This window comes from Pan troglodytes, chromosome 11, assembly GCF_028858775.2.
Source record: "Pan troglodytes isolate AG18354 chromosome 11, NHGRI_mPanTro3-v2.0_pri, whole genome shotgun sequence".
NCBI lineage: Eukaryota > Metazoa > Chordata > Mammalia > Primates > Hominidae > Pan > Pan troglodytes.
This window is the reverse complement of record NC_072409.2, coordinates 40,459,819-40,478,109: the sequence shown is the minus strand read 5'-3', so window position 1 is coordinate 40,478,109 and position 18,291 is coordinate 40,459,819. Positions and strand designations below refer to the sequence as shown.

At 45.9% G+C, this 18,291-nt stretch overlaps 1 protein-coding gene across 1 annotated transcript in view; it reads left to right on the top strand.

Moving 5' to 3' along the window:
- The first annotated feature begins 10,941 nt into the window (after window positions 1-10,941).
- NANS (N-acetylneuraminate synthase) overlaps window positions 10,942-18,291 on the top strand; it is a 34,525-nt gene continuing 27,175 nt past the window's right edge. The window contains exon 1 of the mRNA XM_024345794.3: window positions 10,942-11,219. The gene's annotated coding sequence lies outside the window, so the exon portion shown is untranslated. The remainder of the gene's footprint in view (window positions 11,220-18,291) is intronic.

The following is an 18,291-nucleotide window of genomic DNA, read 5'->3' as shown; positions in this document are numbered from 1 at the left end:
CAAACTAGGGATGAGGCCAGTGACAGGGATAAACCGTCAAGATGAGGTCTGAGGGTGGGAAGGTCCCCGCAGGTTGCGGGCGGTGGAAACAGGCATGGGAGTAGGGGCTCAGGAATGAGACCCCTCCCTGAGTGTTTCGGCAGGTCTGAGCCAACGGGGCCTTACACACCTCTTCTCACGTAGTCCTCACTACTGCCCTCTGGTGGTGGCTGTCTCCATTTCACAGGGGAGGACGTTGAGAAGTTCCTCTGCGTGAAAGGACAGAGCTGGGAGGTGAACCCCGGCCTGAATTATCCAGAACCCTGTGCACTTCTCAGGACACTGTAGTGTTCCAGGACCCCATAGGGACCCAGTGAGGGAAGAGATTATTATCATTTGGAAGACATTTGGGGTGGGGGTCTCAGCCAAAACATCAACTCATCAGAAAGACTCCTCTTGGCCACCCATCTAAAGAAGGTCCCTTTCCTCATTTCTCACGCGGCACTCAATTAGTTTCTTCACTGCCCTCATCATAATTCAAGACCATATAGTTATACGTGAATATAGTTTACTTTTATTGTAAACTACAGTTTGCAGGAAAAGGACCGTGGAGGCCTCTTTTGTTCCGCATTCTATCCCCAGCACCTGCTGTGGTACCAGGCACGCAAGCAGGCACTCGAAACTGCTTTGGTGGATGCAGCAGTGGGGTGCACTGGAAAACGGAGGCAAGTGAGGGATGTCAGAGGTCACAAGCCTCCACCAGAGACTGAAGGTGTTGACTTTCACCCCCCACACCCTCCAGAGTGTGATGGGGGGTTTGCTCTCTCAGGGACAGCATAAAAATGATGCTTATGTTACAGGGATGAGAACCAAGGTTGGGGAAGCAGAAAGTAGGTGGTGTGACCAGCGAGGGTGTGATCAGCAAGGGTGCCAAAAATGGGACAACTGACAGCCTTGGAAGAAGCAGGTTCTTTGGCCATGGGACCTGAGGCAGGCCCTCAGCAGCTGGGGTTGGGCAGCTTGGGTGGCTCCATGCTTCACTTCTTCCTCTGAGGAACTGGCCAGAAAGCTGACTTCAGCGACGACTCAGGGAACAGTCAGGTTCACCCAAGGGGCAGAATGTGGCCTGAGAACAGATGAAGTCAGTTACGCCTCAGTCATCGCTGTCATATTTTCTCTTCTGCACTTGCTCATTCAGAAAACATTTATTGGCATCTACTAGGTATTAAGAAGTCCTTGTAGGCCGGGTGTGGTGGCTCACGGCTGTAATCCCAGCACTTTGGGAGGCCGAGGTGGGTGGATTACGAGTTCAGGAATTCGAGACCAGCCTGACCAACATGGTGAAACCCCATCTCTACTGAAAATACAAAAATTAGCCAGGCGTGGTGGCATGTGCCTGTAATCCCAGCTGAGGCAGGAGAATCGCTTGGACCCAGGAAGCGGAGGTTGCAGTGAGCAGAGATCGTGCCATTGCATTCCAGCCTGGGCAACAGAGTGAGACTCTGTCTCAAAAAAACAGAAAAAAAGAAAAAGAAAACGAAAAAAAGAAGTCCTTGTAATGCCAGCACTTTGGGAGGCCGAGGCAGGCAGATCACCTGAGGTCAAGATTTTGAGACCAGCCTGGCCAACATGGTGAAAACCCATCTCTACTAAAAATACGAAAATTAGCCAGGCCTGGTGGCATGTGCCTATAATCCCAACTACTTGGGAAGCTGAAGCAGGAGAATCGCAGGAATCTGGGAGGCAGAGGTTGCAGTGAGCCAAGATCATGCCACTACACTCCAACCTGGGTGACAGAGTGAGACTCCAACTGAAAAAAAAAAAAAATGCTAGGCAAGGTGGCTCACATCTGTAATCCCAGCACTTTGGGAGGTTCAGATGGGTGGATCACCTGAGGTTAGGAGTTCAAAACCAGCCTAACCAACATGGAGAAACCCCATCTCTACTGAAAATACAGTATTAGCCAGGGGGATGGGGGGCTCATGCCTGTAATCCCAGCTACTCAGGAGGCTGAGGCAGGAGAATTGCTTGAACCCAGGAGGCAGAGCTTACGGTGAGCCCAGATCGCGCCATTGCATTCCAGCCTGGGCAACAAGAATGAAACTCGGTCTCAAAAAAACAAAACAAAACAAAAAGTCCTGTGCTTGGTGCTGGGGATAGAGTAGGAGAGAGTCCATGCCCTGATCTCCTGGCCCCGTAGGACACAGTGACAATACAAGGCTCCAGGCAACCTCAGGCAGAGGCCTGACCTGACTTGTCACCTTGTCTCTCTAGGGCTTTGCCCTGGGTTCAGTGCTGGGAAGGTACTCCAAATGGTTCCTTAACTGAAGGCGCCTACACTCTAGAGGGAATGACAGACAAAAGAGGCAGATGTCATAAAGGGTGAGAAGTGGGCAAAGAAGGGGCCGGGCACGGTGGCTCACACCTGTAATCCCAGCACTTTGGGAGGCCGAGGCAGGAGGATCACTTGAGGTCAGGGGTTTGAGACCAGCCTGGCCAACATGGTGAAAGCCTGTCTCTACTAAAAATACAAAAATAAGCCGGGTGTGGTGGCATGCACCTGTAATCCCAGCTACTTGGGAGGCTGAGGCAGGAGAATTGATCAAACCCAGGAGGTGGAGGTTGCAGTGAGCTGAGATCGTGCCACTGCACTCCAGTCCGGGCAACAGAGCAAGACTCCATCTCAAACAAACAAACAAACAAACAAAAGTGGGTGAAGAAGAGGGTCTTGTGGGAGCCCAGAGATGGTTACTGGGGAGATCAGAGAAAGTTCTGAGAGGAAGCAGCTTGTGCACTGAAGGACCTGCAGACAGTAGCCAGGTGAGGCTCAGTGTGGGAGGGTGGAGGAGTGGGGAGTGTGCAGGAACAGGAAACAGGCTGTGCCAAGACCTGGAGGTGACAGAACATGATCCTTTAGGGAACTCAAAATAGTTCTGTGTAGCTGGAGCACAGAGTGGCAAAAAATTAGGCAGGAGTCCTAAAGGCTAGAAGAAGTTTTCTAGGAGCCAACTTCAAAAGGAGCTTGGCACAGTTGGGGTAGCCACTGGGGCCTCAAACTCCAGAGGGTCTAATCTGGAAACTGGACCCCCCATCCTCAACCTTGACCCCGTGACCTAGCACTCTGGGTACTCTAGCTTCTCCAAACTAAGTTCTTCCTTGCCTTCTCCTGTTAACAACAGGAAAGAGTCTGGTTTAATATGTTGTTATTACTTGTTTTTCTTTGAGATGGGATCTCATAATGTTGCCCAGGCTGGCCTCTAACTCCTGGGCTCAAGCAATCCTCATGGACTCAGCCTCCCGAGTAGCTGGAAGGCTACAGGTACATGCCAGTGCACCCGGCTCTTATTTTTATTTTATTGTATTTTATTTTTGAGATGGAGTCTTTCTGTGTCACCCAGGCTGTAGTACAGTGGCATGATCTCGGCTCACTGCAACCTCCACCTCTTGAGTTCAAGCTATTCTCCTGCCTCAGCCTCCTGAGTAGCTGGGATTACAGGCACGAGCCACCATGTCCAGCTAATGTTTTGTATTTTTAGTAGAGATGGGTTTTCACCATGTTGGTCAGGCTGGTCTCAAACTCCTGACCTCAAGTGATCTGCCCACCTCAGCCTCCCAAAGTGCTGGGACTACAGGCATGAGCTACCAAGCCCGGCCTAATTTATTTTTAAAGAACTTCCTACATGTTCTCAGCCATTTGGACAGATTGAACATTGATTCATTATCCAAGCAGAAAAAGCACCAGAAACTGACTTTAAATCCAAGAATAAGAGTGGAATGAAAATTGATTCTTTCCTCTTTACTATAGTAAGACAAAGTACTACGTTACTTTACTGAAAATTTTTATTTAGTCACAAATGAGCCTAACTTGCTTTCGTGAGATGACTATTTTTAAATGTGATTTCTCTTTTTTCCTTTAATTTCCACTTATTCACAAATTATACAAAACTGCAATAGCTTTCTTCAGTCAAAAGCGACTGAGTTACTTTAGTGCTGGATTTCATTTTCTCTGTGATCAGAGTCCGCTGCTCAGCCTCACCCCAGAATGTGAAGGCCATTTAAACCTGAGACACGGCCAGGTGTGGTGGCTCATGCCTGTAATCCCAGCACTTTGGGAGGCCGAGGCAGGCGGATTATGAGGTCAGGAGTTTGAGACCAGTCTGGCCAGCATAGTGAAACCCCGCCTCTACTAAAAAATACAAAAATTAGCCAGGTGTGGTAGCAGGTGCCTGTGGTCCCAGTTACTGGGGAGGCTGAGGCAGGAGAATCGCTTGAACCCAGGAGGCAGAGGTTGCAGTGAGCCGAGGTCGCGCCACTGCACCCCAGCCTGGCGACAGAGAGAGACTACGTCTTAAAAAAAAAACCAAAAACCAAAAGACAAAAAAAACCTGAGACACTAAATACATGCCCTCTAGAGTAGCACACCCATATTTCATGCATGATAAGTGAACCTGCTTCAACCTTCCTCCCTCTTATTTTTACTTTTAGAGGCAGACTCTCACTCTATTGCCCAGGCTGGAGTGCAGTAGCATGATCACGGCTCACTGCAGCCTCCACCTCTGGAGGCTCAAGCAATCCTCCTGCCTCAGCCTCTTGGGTAGCTGTGTAGCTGGGACTGAAACTGCCTTTGCAAAATTATGACTGGGACAGTGAAAGAGCTCTAACTTAACTGACTCCAACTTGCTTCTAACCTCCAAGCTGTCCTTGTTCATTCCTGGGTGTAGGCTGAACTAACTTTGGGAGAAAATTAGTTTATAGTTTAAACAAAGACAGTAACAGTCCTTTCCCAAAGCAGACCTCCTTCTTGCCTGGGCTCTAGATTGCCTTTGTAGGACTAATATTAGCCATAAGATTAGAAATTATGGTTCAAGAGTCACACAGCTGGAGGGGGACAAGATTCTGACCCTCCCTAAACTGCTCCTAAGGTCAGTGCTTGAGATATTTTGCAGACCCTGCACTTGATGGATCAGCTGGCACCACCCAGATCAATAAACTGGCTCATCTGATCTTGCAGCCCTGACCCAGGAACTGACTCTGTGCAAGAAGAGAGCTCCGACTCCCTATGATTTCATCCCTGAACAATCAGCACTCCCAGCTCACTGGCTTCCCCCACCCAGCAAGTTATCCTTAAAATCTCTGCTCCCTGAATGCTCAGGGAGACTGATTTGAGTAATAATGAAACTCCAGCCTCCTGCACAGCCGGCTCTGCATGAATTACTCTTTCTCTATTGCACTTCCCATGTCTTCATGAATTGACACTGTCTAGCAGCGGGTAAGGTGAACCCCTGGGTGGTTACAGGACCACAGGCATGTGCCACCATGTCTGGCTAACTTTTTTAGTTTTTGTAGAGACCAGGTCTCACTATGTTGCCCAGGCTGCTCTTGAACTCCTGGGCTCAAGTGGTCCTCCTGTCTCAGCCTCGCAAAGTTCTGAGATTACAGGCATGAGCCACCGCACCCGGCATCTCTCTCTTTCCTTTGGTTGCCTCCTGTTGGTCTCCAAACACGCACTTCCTCAGAACCCCTCAACTCTTTGGATTCCTCCAGCCCAGGGTCCATTTTCCACCTGCTTTGACAACAGAGCTTTTCCAAGAAAGGGCTATTTTCACTTTTTCTATTTCTTCAACTCCCCTTTGCCACCAAATCTGCTGTCTCCAAGTGGCCCCCTGATCCCCATGGCCGCTGGTGTCTTCTCGTTCCTCATTCTCCTAGACTGCTCGTGGCCTTTGATGTTGTGGGCCTCGCCTCCTCAGGACACACACCTGCTCTGTCTCCTGCTTGTTTCTCCCAGGGCAGCTGCACCTGCTGTCTCCTCTGCACTGCTTAGCCCCCGGCATGCGCTCTCCTGCAGCAGTCGGGCCTATCCTCGGTCTTTTTCCAACTCAGAGTGGCTCCCAGATCCCTCTCCACTCAAGACCTCTGCTCTGAGTTTCCACATTGCCTTTCCTCCTGCCTGGGGGCAGCTTCACCTGCGTATTTTCTTTTCTTTTTTTTTCTTTTTTTTTTTTTTGAGACGGAGCCTCGCTGTGTCACTCAGGCTGTAGTGCAGTGGTGCGATCTCAGCTCATTGCAACCTCTGCCTCCCAGGTTCAAGCAATTCTCTGCCTCAGCCTCCCAGGTAGCTAGGATTACAGGTGCCCGACATCACGCCTCGCTAATTTTTGTATTTTTAGTAGAGAGGGGGTTTCACCATCTTGGCCAGGCTGCTCTTGAACTCCTGACCTCTTGATCCACCCGCCTCGGCCTCCCAAAGTGTTGGGATTACAGGTGTGAGCCACCATGCCCAGTGATTTTTTTATTTTTAGTACAGACAGGGTTTAATCATGTTGGCAAGGCTGGTCTCAAATTCCTGGCCTCAAGTGATCCACCCACCTTGGTCTCCCAAAGTGCTGAGATTACAGGTGTGAGCCACTGTGCCTGGCCAGTATTCTCATCTACAGTTTTAGTATAGTATTTAGGGGAACAGTGTACTATTAGGTAAATAATGAGCTCTAGGATGAGGAATAAAATTCCCAGTATTAAAAGTCAAGATTTGAAAGCATTAGTTGGGGGACTTGCAACCCACAAATAATTTAGGATTTAGTCCAAATTGCAGGAAAAAAAACCTTAAGAACAACTAACAACAGGTGTACTATAGTTGTTTTTGAAGCCATTTTTTTCTCTCTCCATTCTTCATTTTTGTTAAAGATTTGTATTTTTAGTAGAGATGGGGTTTCACCATGTGGGCCAGGCTGGTCTCAAACTCCGACCTCAGGTAATCCACCCGCCTCGACCTCCCAAAGTGCTGGGATTACAGGCATGAGCCACCTCACCCAGCAATAAGGACATCTTTTTTTTTTTTTTTGAGACTGAGTTTTGCTCTTTTTGCCCAGGCTGGAGTGCAATGACATGATCTTGGCTCACTGTAACCTCCGCCTTCTGGGTTCTAGTGATTCTCCTGCCTCAGCCTCCGGAGTAGCTGGGATTGCAGGCATGTGCCACCACGCCAGGCTAATTTTGTTTTTTGTTTTTTGTTTTCGTTTTCGTTTTTTTTTTTTTTTTTTTTTTGAGACGGAGTCTTGTTCTGTCGCCCAGGCTGGAGTGGAGTGGCGCAATCTCGGCTCACTGCAAGTTCCGCCTCCCAGGTTCACGCCATTCTCCTGCCTCAGCCTCCCGAGTAGCTGGGACTACAGGAGTCTGCCACCACACCCAGCTAATTTTTTGTATTTTTAGTAGAGACGGGGTTTCTCCATGGTGGTCAGGCTGGTCTCGAACCCCTGACCTCAGGTGATCTGCCCGCCTTGGCCTCCCGAAGTGTTAGGATTACAGGCAAGAGCCACCGCGCCTGGCCTAAGGACATCTTTTAAAAAAAAGTTTTCCTGGCCGGGCGCGGTGGCTCATGCCTCTAATCCCAGCACTTTGGGAGGCTGAGGCGGCGGATCACAAGGTCAGGAGATTGAGACCATCCTGGCTAATCCGGTGAAACCCCGTCTCTACTAAAAATACAAAAAACTAGCTGGGCGTGGTGGCAGGAGCCAGTCTCTACTAAAAATACAAAAAATTAGCCGGGCGTGGTGGCAGTAGCCTCTAGTCCCAGCTACTCGGGAGGCTGAGGCAGGAGAATGGCGTGAACCCAGGAGGCAGAGCTTGCAGTGAGCCAAGATGGTGTCACTGCACTCCAGCCCAGGCGAACGTGCCAGACTCTGTCTGAAAAAAAAAAAAAAAGAAGTTTTCCTATAATTTTTAAATTGGAAAATTGCCTGGACACTTAGTATCTATTATTAATCTTAGATCTCAAATTATATGACAAGTTTGTTTTTCAAGCATTTATTCCATTACATTTACCTGATTATTTAATAGTTTTCCTAGATTAACTGTGATATCGAATAAGCACTAAACCACTTGATCAATAAATGCAAACAAAAATGCTAACAATTCTTAAAACATTTCTAATGTTATTTTACCTATAATGTTAAAGTCAGCTTATTTATTAAAGAGCTTACTTAGGCTGGGCGCAATGGCTCAAGCCTGTAATCCCAGCACTTTGGGAGGCCGAGGAGGGCAGATCATGAGGTGAAGAGATTGAGACCATCCTGGCCAACACGGTGAAACCCCGTCTCTACTAAAAATACAAAAATTAGCTGGGCATGGTGGTGCGCGCCTGTAGTACCAGCTACTCAGGAGGCTGAGGCAGAAGAATCACTTGAACCTGGGAGATGGAGGTTGCAGTGAGCCGAGATCACGCCACTGCACTCCAGCCTGGAGACAGAGCGAGACTCTACCTCAAAAAAAAAAAAAAAAAAATGAGTTTACTTAAGTCATGCAATCTTGAAAAAGCATTTGATTAGTCTTTCTTTTTTGATAAAGTATTTGATTTAAGCACTTTTATTTTTCTTTAAGCCAGTTAATTAGAACTCATACATTTTTAGTAGTGAAACATTGTGTATACAACACATAAATACATAGACGTATTAGGCATGCCAATAGAAGTACATCTTATAGACTCATAAGACCTCTTTTTTTCCCCCTATTTAGACTTGCAAATTCTTGATAACCTGTTTCTTTACTCTAGGGAATTGTCAGCTGACTAGCCCTAAATTTGCATTTTTTTTTTTTTTAGATGGAATCTCCCTCTGTTGCCCAGGCTGGAGTGCAATGGCGCGATACTGGCTCACTGCAACCTCCCCCTCCTGGGTTCAAGCGATTCTTCCGCCTCAGCCTCCCGAGTAGCTGGGATTACAGGCATGTGCCACCATGCCCAGCTAATTTTTGTATTTTTAGTTTTGCCATGTTGGCCAGGCTGGTCTGGAACTCCTGACCTCAGGTGATCTGCCCACCTCAACCTTCCAAAGTGCTGGGATTACAGGCATGGGCCACCATGCCTGGCTAATTTGCATGTTAAAGCAAACAACTCTTAGGTGAAAAATCAGATAGCAAAATTTACATCTCTAAATTCAGAGAGGAAAAAGTCTGGTGTGCTAGAGGGAAGTTAAAACTGATTTAATTGCCAGTTAAACATAAAATTATAGAAATCTATCATAAAGGCCTTTTAAATACACATACACAGACACACATACACACACACACACACACAGATCCTATAGCTTTTATTTCAGAACTCTAGCCATGAGATAAACACAAATTCACTGGCTTGCAAAAAAAAAAAAAGTTTGGATCTAAACAGTGGTTTTTATCTCAGCAGAAAAGTAACAGCAGAGTTAAAGCAAGCAGAAAAGAAAATAGAGAGAAAGAGAACTTAGAAATTCTGTGGACCTTTGGGCTCTTTTTCCTTAATGCAGTGGTCATCTTGTGCACAAAGACCATAATATTTCCATTTTACACAAATTCTAACAAGTAGAGGTGCCGTAACACTAAGAGTGCCCCAAAAGGGGTTACTCTTCTTGTTTTCTCCGCCTTCTTAGATTATTTGTTTCCTTTTTTTTTTTTTTTTTTTCTTAAAAGGAGGAACTAAGCTGTGTCCTAGGGCTTTTGTGGAGTGGGTCAAAGTGTGTGCTGCTTGAGGGCAGGACTCCATAGTGTGTCACCACTGAGGTGTTGCTGCCCTCTTAGCGTCTCAGTTTCTGACTCTGCAGGTCTAAGCCCCTTCAGGAGGGCTGAAAGTGCGGAGTCATCAGCTTCCATATGCCCTTCCTGGACGAGCCTTTTTAAAACTAATTTTGGTGAGGGTTCCCTGTAGGGCCATTGCACGTCATGAGGGTCAACCCTCTAGACACTCCCACGTGGCCCCCGGTCACCCAGGGGCGCCTTTCAGCTAGCAAGGGCAAAATGCCCTTTCTCTTTTTTTTTTTTTTTTTTTGAGAAAGAGTCTTGGTCTGTCACCAGGCTGGAGTGCAGTGGCACCATCTCGGCTCACTGCAACCTCCAACTCCCTGGTTCAAGCTATTCTCCTGGTTCAGCCTCCCGAGTAGCTGGGATTACAGGCACGCGCCACCATGCCCAGCTAATTTTTGTATTTTTAGTAGAGATGAGGTTTCACCATGTTGGCCAGGATGGTCTTGATCTCCTGACCTCGTGATCTGCCCGCCTTGGCTTCCCAAAGTGCTGGGATTACAGGCATGAGCCACCGTGCCTGGCTGCAAAATGCTCTTTCTCTTGGATGCTGAGTAAACTCAGTCTGTCATTTACCTATGAAAACAGCAGTTCAGTTCCTCACTTAAATGTACACAGACAAGCCAAATTGAGATTAATTTTGGGAGAAAAAGCAATGGAGAAGACCCTTTAGAATGCGCCTCTGAGCTCAGTGTGGTGGCTCACACCTATAATCACAGCACTTTGGGAGGCCAAGGCGGGTGGATTGCCTGAGCTCAGGAGTTTGAGACCACCCTGTGCAACATGATGAAACCCTGTCTCTATTAAAACACAAAAAATTAGCTGGGTATGACGGTGCATGCCTGTAGTCCCAGCTACGTGAGAGGCTGAGGCAGGAGAATTGCCTGAACCCAGAAGGCGGAGGTTGCAGTGAGCCAAGATTGCACCACGGCACTCCAGCCTGGGTGACAGAGCAGACTCTGTCTCCAAAAAATAAAAATAAAGAATGCACCTCCGAACTAGAAGTAGGATCCTTAAACAACAGCCTCCTAAGACAGAAAAAAAACAACAGCCAAGACTACTTCCTGTAAATTGTGCTCAGCCACCCCTAACTTTGTAGCTCTCGTCCACCATTTCACATGCCAAGGTCAAATCCTCTCTCAATACAAGGTCATCTCTGGTATCTCTTGTTAAATCAAGTTTAGCCTAAAGCTGCCTCCTTACATATTTTAAGTTCAGCCTAAAGGTTTCTCTGTACATCGTGAACTATAACAAGTGGAGGTATAAACAAACCATGGCCCACACCTGTGCCAATTACTGAGTTTTTGGCCAATCAAATGTAGCCAACTGTTTGAACTGTGTTCAAATAAGACAAATGCTGAGCTGTAACCAATCCAGTTGTTTCTGAACCTCACTTCCGTTTTCTGTACATCACTTCCCTTTTTCTGTCGTAAACCTTCTTCCACCACATGGCTGTGCTAGAGTTTCTGAGCCTAGCCTGGCTCAAAAGGCTCCCCAGTTCATGGATTGTTCATTTCTCAATTAAACTCCTTTAAATTTAATTCAGCTGAAGTTTTGTTTTCATCAGATGGGGTCAGAAACAGGATCTGAAGTAGAGCTTCTTCTAATGACCCCCAGGGGTGCTGAGTGATCAAGCAAGGTACCTGCAGGACCCATTTGTGTCCATTGATCTCTTGGAGCAGCTGGGGATCATGGTAAGTTCTTGCTCAGATTTCAGAACTCCATGGATTTGTGCTTTGAGCTCTCCGAGTTTCTTTGAGGAAATTTCTGTTCCAAACTGGGTTTGGAAATCACAACAGAAATTGGACTGGGTCCGGGATTGAATTAGATCTGGTAATTAACTGGCTTGGATCCAGTTAAGGCCTCTTACATCTGACTGGGTCAGAAAGAAACTGGTAGTAAATGGTAATATTGCAGGGGGTGTAAAATTTGGGTTTTGGAAATTCACAGGGATTTTTGTTTTTCACCCCTTTGTTTCATTTTTCTTCAGTGCTTACACAGGAAAAAAAATCATTGGCTAAGTTAATCAAGGGAACCCGAGAGCAAACCCAATATCCTAGGTAAAAATTTGATACTTAATTTCTGAAGAACTGAGTTTCTTCTGACTTATACATGCGTAAGTATTAGGGCCCTGGAAGCAGCGAAGTCTTACAGAAATGGTGAAATCGTACTAAAGGTAACTTATAGTGGAACATTCCAAATGAATAAAACTGCACTGAAATGCATTTGAAAATGAGGGCTCCCTAATTAGTCTCATCTAGGGATGTCTGTTGATATGCAGAAGAGTTTTTTTGTTTTTTGTTTTTTTTTTCAGAGATGGAGTTTCGCTCTTGTTGCCCAGGCTGTAGTGCAATGGCGTGATCTCGGCTCACAGCAACCTCCGCCTCCTGGGTTCAAACAATTCTCCTACCTCAGCCTCCTGAGTAGCTGGGATTACAGGCATGCGCCACCACACTCGGCTAATTTTGCATTCTTATTAGAGAGGGGGTTTCACCATATTGGCCAGGCTGATCTTGAACTCCTGACCTTGTGATCCACCCGCCTTGGCCTCTCAAAGTGCTGGGATTACAGGTGTGAGCCACTGCGCCCAGCTGATATGCAGAAGAGTTTAAAAAGATTTCCATATTTTTATTTAAAGCCTTTACAAAAGGCAAATAAAAAGCTTAGGCAACTAATTGATTAAAAAAAATTAAATCTGCCTTGTACTCTTTGCTGACAGCTATGAGTGACAGGATTAGGCACGTACAGGACCTTAGAACCTGGGGAAACTTTTCCCCCCAAAGGTGAAATTTGAGGGCTGATGGGACAGCTGGAAAAGGTCCCTTTGTGACCAAAAAGTGACCACTTGAACTTTTGATTCAGTATCACTGCAATGGGTGGGTGATATGGCTTTGTTGTGTCCCCAACTAAATCTCATCTTGAATTGTAGCTCCCATAATTCCCATGTGTTGTGGGAGGGACCTAGTGGGAGAGAATTGAATCATGGTGGCAGTTTCCCCCATACTATTCTCATGGTAGTGAGTAAGTCTCACGAGATTTGATGGTTTTATAAGGGGAAATCCCTTTTGCTTGGTTTTTTTCATTCTCTCGTCTGCTGCCACGTAAGACGTGCCTTTCGCCTTCCACCATGACTGTGAGGCCTCCCCCACCACGTGGAACTGTGAGACCATCAAACCTCTTTTTCTTTATAAATTACCCAGTCTTGGGTATGTCTTTATCAGCAGTGTGAAAATGGACAAATACAGTAAATTAGTACCAGTAGAGTGGACCACTGCTGTAAAGATACCCAAAAAGATATTCAAGCTCTAACAGCCTGGGACTCCTTGGGTAAAACAGGAGGCACCACAGAGCCTGTTTTGGGAAAAACCTCTGTTTTTCTCATGAAACCCCAGGAATTGGAAGCAGTTAGAGCCCTCTCAAAATCTAAGGCTCTGTTCTTTTCTGCATTGCATTATCTGATATTTTTGAGTTTTGGGGGTACCAGAAGTTACTTCACATTATGAGAGAAATTTAGTGTGTAATAGCTAGGTAGGAAATACAGTTTTGGGGATAGCTAATGGCAATTATGGGGGAATTCTCAGCTTTTTGCATGTTCGGATCAGAGAAGCATGCTCTTGGCCACCTAGAAAGCATGGAAATGAGCCGGGCGTGGTTCCTCATACCTGTAATCCCAGCACTTGGGGGGGTCAAGGCAGGCGGATCACAAGGTCAGGAGTTTGAGACCAGCCTGGCCAATGTGGTGAAACTTCATCTCTACTAGAAATACAAAAATTAGCTGGGCGTGGTGGCACATGCCTGTAGTGCCAGCTACTCAGGAGGCTGAGGCAGAAGAATCGCTTGAATCCAGAAGGTGGAGGTTGCAGTGAGCTGAGATCATGCCACTGCACTCCAGCCTGGGTGATGGTGTGAGACTCCTTCTCAAAAAAAAAAAAAAAAGTATGGAAATGTCACCCACACCCCCTGACTGAGAGACAAGACTCCCATGGATGATGGGCTAGTCACAGAATGGGCTGGTTAGCTTTGGATTGCTTTGCAATTAAATGCATGGTAAAATCATTGCACTGTCTTGTCCATAGCATTTCTCCTTTTGGGATCTGAGATCTGATCTAAAAATGAAACCCTTAATATTGGGGGAATCCATTTTACCTTCCAGGTGTGCCTGCTTATTAGGTCCTAGAAACTGCTTTCCTCACCCTGTTCTACAAAGGGCTCCACTCTAAAGCCAGTAATCCAATTAAGAAATGTAAAAACTGGCAAATGAAAAATCCTACAGCTACTGGATCTTCTTCCATCTGTCTGTCTGTGTAGTTATATATGTGTTGTGCGTGTGATGTTTATATAAAAGAGCTCTGATTAATTGGCTTCAAGAAAAATAAGTACTTAAATATTTTGAAAGAAAAATAAAAACTGTAATGCCTTTTAGTTCACATGACTTTAGTAACCTTTGGGAAATAAAAACAATTTTAAAGATTATTGGTAAAATAAAGACATTTAGTCTAATTTAGGCAGGTCAGATATTAGGTTTGCTAAATGCTTTAAGGTTATAAACTGCTTCTTTGGCTTTTGAAAATCGTTCAACTTGAGTAAAGGAATAGGCTGGGCATGGTGGCTCATGCCTATAGTCTCAGCATTGTGGGAGGCCGAGGCAGGTGGATCACAATGTCAGGAGATCGAGACCATTCTGGCCACATGGTGAAACCCAGTCTCTACTAAAAATACAAAAATTAGCCAGGCGTGGTGGCGGGCACCTGTAATTCCAGCTACTTGGGAGGCAAGACAGGAGAATTGCTTGAACCTGGGAGGCAGGTTACATGAGGGAAACAGGTTTTTCCTAGAATGGGGTCTGTGACACCTCCTCTGTTTTTCCCCAGGAGTCCCAGGCTGTTAGTAATTATCTTAGGTTCTCTCATGTGGACATCAAGAATGGCAAGAAGACAAAATGGAGAAAAACAATTCAGTTGACTGAAAAGAAAAAAAAAAACTTTAATTTTCCTTCAGAAAAATAAGATCCAAGAAGAGAAAAGAAAACAAACATAAAGGCTTTTTAAATATATGTACAGTTTGCATATCCACTTTTTATTAAGCTGATTTTAACCATATAGCTCTTTTTTCTTAAAAAAAAAAACTGTTAAATTTTTGTTTTGTTTGTTTGAGACAAAGTTTTGCTCTTATTGCCCAGGCTGGAGTGCAATGGCATGATCTCGGCTCACTACAACCTCCACCTCCTGGGTTCAAGTGATTCTCCTGCCTCAGCTTCCCGAGTAGCTGGGATTACAGGCGTGTGCCACCATGCCTGCCTAATTTTATATTTTATTAGAGATGGGGTTTCTCCATGTTAGTCAAGCTGGTCTCAAACTCCTGATCTCAGCTGATCCACTCTCCTTGGCCTCCCAATGTGCTGGGAATACACGCGTGAGCCACCGTGCTCAGCCTAAAATCTTTTATTACCAGACTAGCCAGGACAGCCAATATTTCTGGCTTTTGAATTCTACCACAGGTAACATCCCATGTGAAATTAATACATTTTAACTAAGGTCATAACTTAACCATGGATGCATAAAGTGTCTTAAAGAGATAGTAAGCAGTTTTTGTTTTTGTTTTATAATAATTAGAGTCTCCCCAAAGGTAGTTCAGCAAAAGTAAAAATAAAGACAGGAAACCAGAATCGGCCCATGGGGAAAAAGAATCAATAAATGGCAAAAAGTTACACAAATAACAAACCAGAAAGGGCTCACTCCCTAAGCCCCCTGAGCCAAGAATTGAACCTGGGCCACCACTGTCAAATGCCAAAGCCTTAGTACTGAGCTACCGCATTAAGCACTTTCTATTGCTCTTCCCAGAAGGAAGATTTTGAGCTTGCAAAGGCTTTTAACTGCTCAAGATAATTTTTAGGGCTACCTATGACATGAACCCCAAAATTCCTGTCCTCTGGATGGCAGAATCCAAGATAAAGTATCCTCACATGGTCACAAGGTTAAGTTCAAGGACATAAAACAACATGAGAGAGAAACTTCATCTGGTATTGGTTTCAGGGACTCACAGAAAAGTTTGTAAGTGACCAGCCTGCTGAACTGGCTTTGGACAGTTTGCTTATATGGCTCCTAAGTCCATGTTCTATCCTGTGATGCCCCCTCCATTATAGAACAACACAGAAAAACAAATTCATAGCACTAAGTACACCAGATTTTCTATAGCCTAAACTAGTCTCATAAGTCTTTCTTTCTATTAATCAGACCTTTGTAGAGGAGACAGTGATGTTTAACATACACACACACACACATACAGGCCAGAAAGTTGGCTAATAAGTTGTTACCCTTTTTGCCGGCATACGAGGTTTCCAGGTTCCCTTTCTCTGCAGCTTCCAGAAGAACGGAGCGGCCTTTGATAACTGTTCACTATGCTATAGCTGTGGGGGCCAAGCCCACTACAAAATAAATAAATAAATAAATAAATAAATAAATAAATAAATATCATCCTTTTCTGTTTTATGGAACCATAGGCAAAGCTTCTCAACTTTGTAAGATGCTGCCCGATGGGCTGCATGGAGAACCGAATTAACATTTTCCATCTCAGCTGAAGCAAAATACACATAACAAAACAGATAGTAGTCACCTCATTGGGCACCCAGTATCACCCTAGCAAGGCTCAAACTGTCTTCCCTTGGTCCCTATCATCTTTGATCCACTCAAGGTGGGGAGGGATGGCATCAATGAGTAGTCTCTGGGCAAGACAAAGAGCAGAGAGTTACCCCTTAACAGTCAGGCCTGTTAAGCTTTTTTTTCAGAGCTCACTGAATGTGACCATACTTACAGAGGGTTTTCTGAGTTAGGCCTGCTGGACTTGCATCAGAAATTCCCTCAGAGATCCCCTCCACATATACAAACACACACACAAAGACAAGACGGACAGAAGGCCTTCCAAACCAAGATCCCTAACCAAGAATTCCAAGAGTATTCCTTCCAAACTATCCTATTCTCCGTCTGAGAAATCTCCCCGAAATCTTACTGATTGAGGAGAAGTCTCCAGAACCAAGACTCTTCCTACTAATTAGGGAGAGTAAACCGAGACCCCTGAAGAAGCTGAACCAATTGGGAGAAGGAAAGGGGTGTTGGCAGCACCTAGACTACTCACCAAATCAGACACCCCATAATGGGGCTGCAGCTGCAGACAATCCATGATGGGGCTACAAACAGACACTGTGATAAGGTTACAGTTACAGGCACCCCATGGTGGAGCTACAGAGGGACACCTCGCCATGGAGCTCTAGTTATGGGATATCTCCCCAGGACAATTTCTCTATTGCAAAGTGTACTCCATACATATTGGGCTAGTAGTGCCCTGCCGATAGAGATGACGCCAGAGTCAGCCCCCAGTCCAAAACTAGGTGGCCGCTTGGGCTGGCCTCTGGATCCATCGCCAGAGGGGGTCTACAGAACCGGGGCAGGTAGCACAAGGGCAATCCCGAATGAGCCCCCAAATTTTTAACTGCTCAACTGGTTCACCATGCCCACTACCTACACAGCTGATTTATCAAAATAGGGGAATTGCAATAGAGAGAGTAATTCATGCAGAGCCAGCTGTGCAGTCTGGCTGAGTTTTATTATTACTCACATCAATTTCCCCTAGCATTCAGGGATCAGAGGTTTTTGGGGTTTTTGTTTGTTTGTTTTTGAAATGGAGTTTTGCTCTTGTTGCCCAGGCTGGAGTGCAATGGCACAATCTCAGCTCACTGCAACCTCCGCCTCCCAGGTTTAAGCGATTCTCCTACCTCAGCCTCCCAAGTAGTTGGGATTACAGGCATGCACCACCATACCTGGCTAATTTTGTATTTTTAGTAGAGACAGGGTTTCACCATGTTGGCAAGGCTGGTCTCGAACTCCTGACCTCAGGTGATCCACCCGCCTCAGCCTCCCAAAGTGCTAGGATTACAGGTGTGAGCCACTATGCCCCACCTGGGAGATCAGAGTTTTTAAGGATAATGTGGTGGGTTAAGAGAGGCCAGTATGTCAGGAGTGCTGATTGGTTGTGTTGGAGATAAAATCATAGAAAGTCAAGGCTGTCTTCTTGTGCCAAGTCAGTTCCTGGTTGGGGGACACAAGATCAGATGAACCAGTTTATCAATCTGGTGGTGCCAGCTGATCCATCAAGTGCAGGGTCTGCAAAATATCTCAAGCACTGATCTTAGGTTTTACAATAGTGATGTTATCCCCAGGAGCAATTTGGGGAGGGTCAGAATCTTGTAGTCTCCAGGTGCATGACTCCTATGTGTCTAATCTTGTGGCTAATTTGTTAGTCCTACAAAGGCAGTCTAGTTCCCAGGAAAGAAGGAGGTTTATTTTGGGAAATAACTTATCTTATTTTTTAAATTAATTAATTAATTTATTTATTTTTGAGACAGAGTCTTGCAGTGTCACCAGGCTGGAGTGCAGTGGTGTGATCTGGGCTCACTGCAACCTCCACCTCCCGGGTTCAAGCGATTCTCCTGCCTCAGCCTCTCGAGTAGCTGGGATTACAGGCACGCACCACCACGCCCGGCTAATTTTTTTGTATTTTTAGTAGAGACGGGGTTTCTCCATATTGGTCAGGCTGGTCTCGAACTCCTGACCTCAGGTGATCTGCCTGCCTTGGCCTCCCAAAGTGCTGGGATTACAGGTGTGAGCCACCGCGCCCACCCAGGTGATTGTATTCTAAGAGCCCGGGGCTGGGAGGTCCGGGTACTAGTCCCATCTCTGCTTTGGCTTTCTGGATGGCTTTGGACAAGCCAGT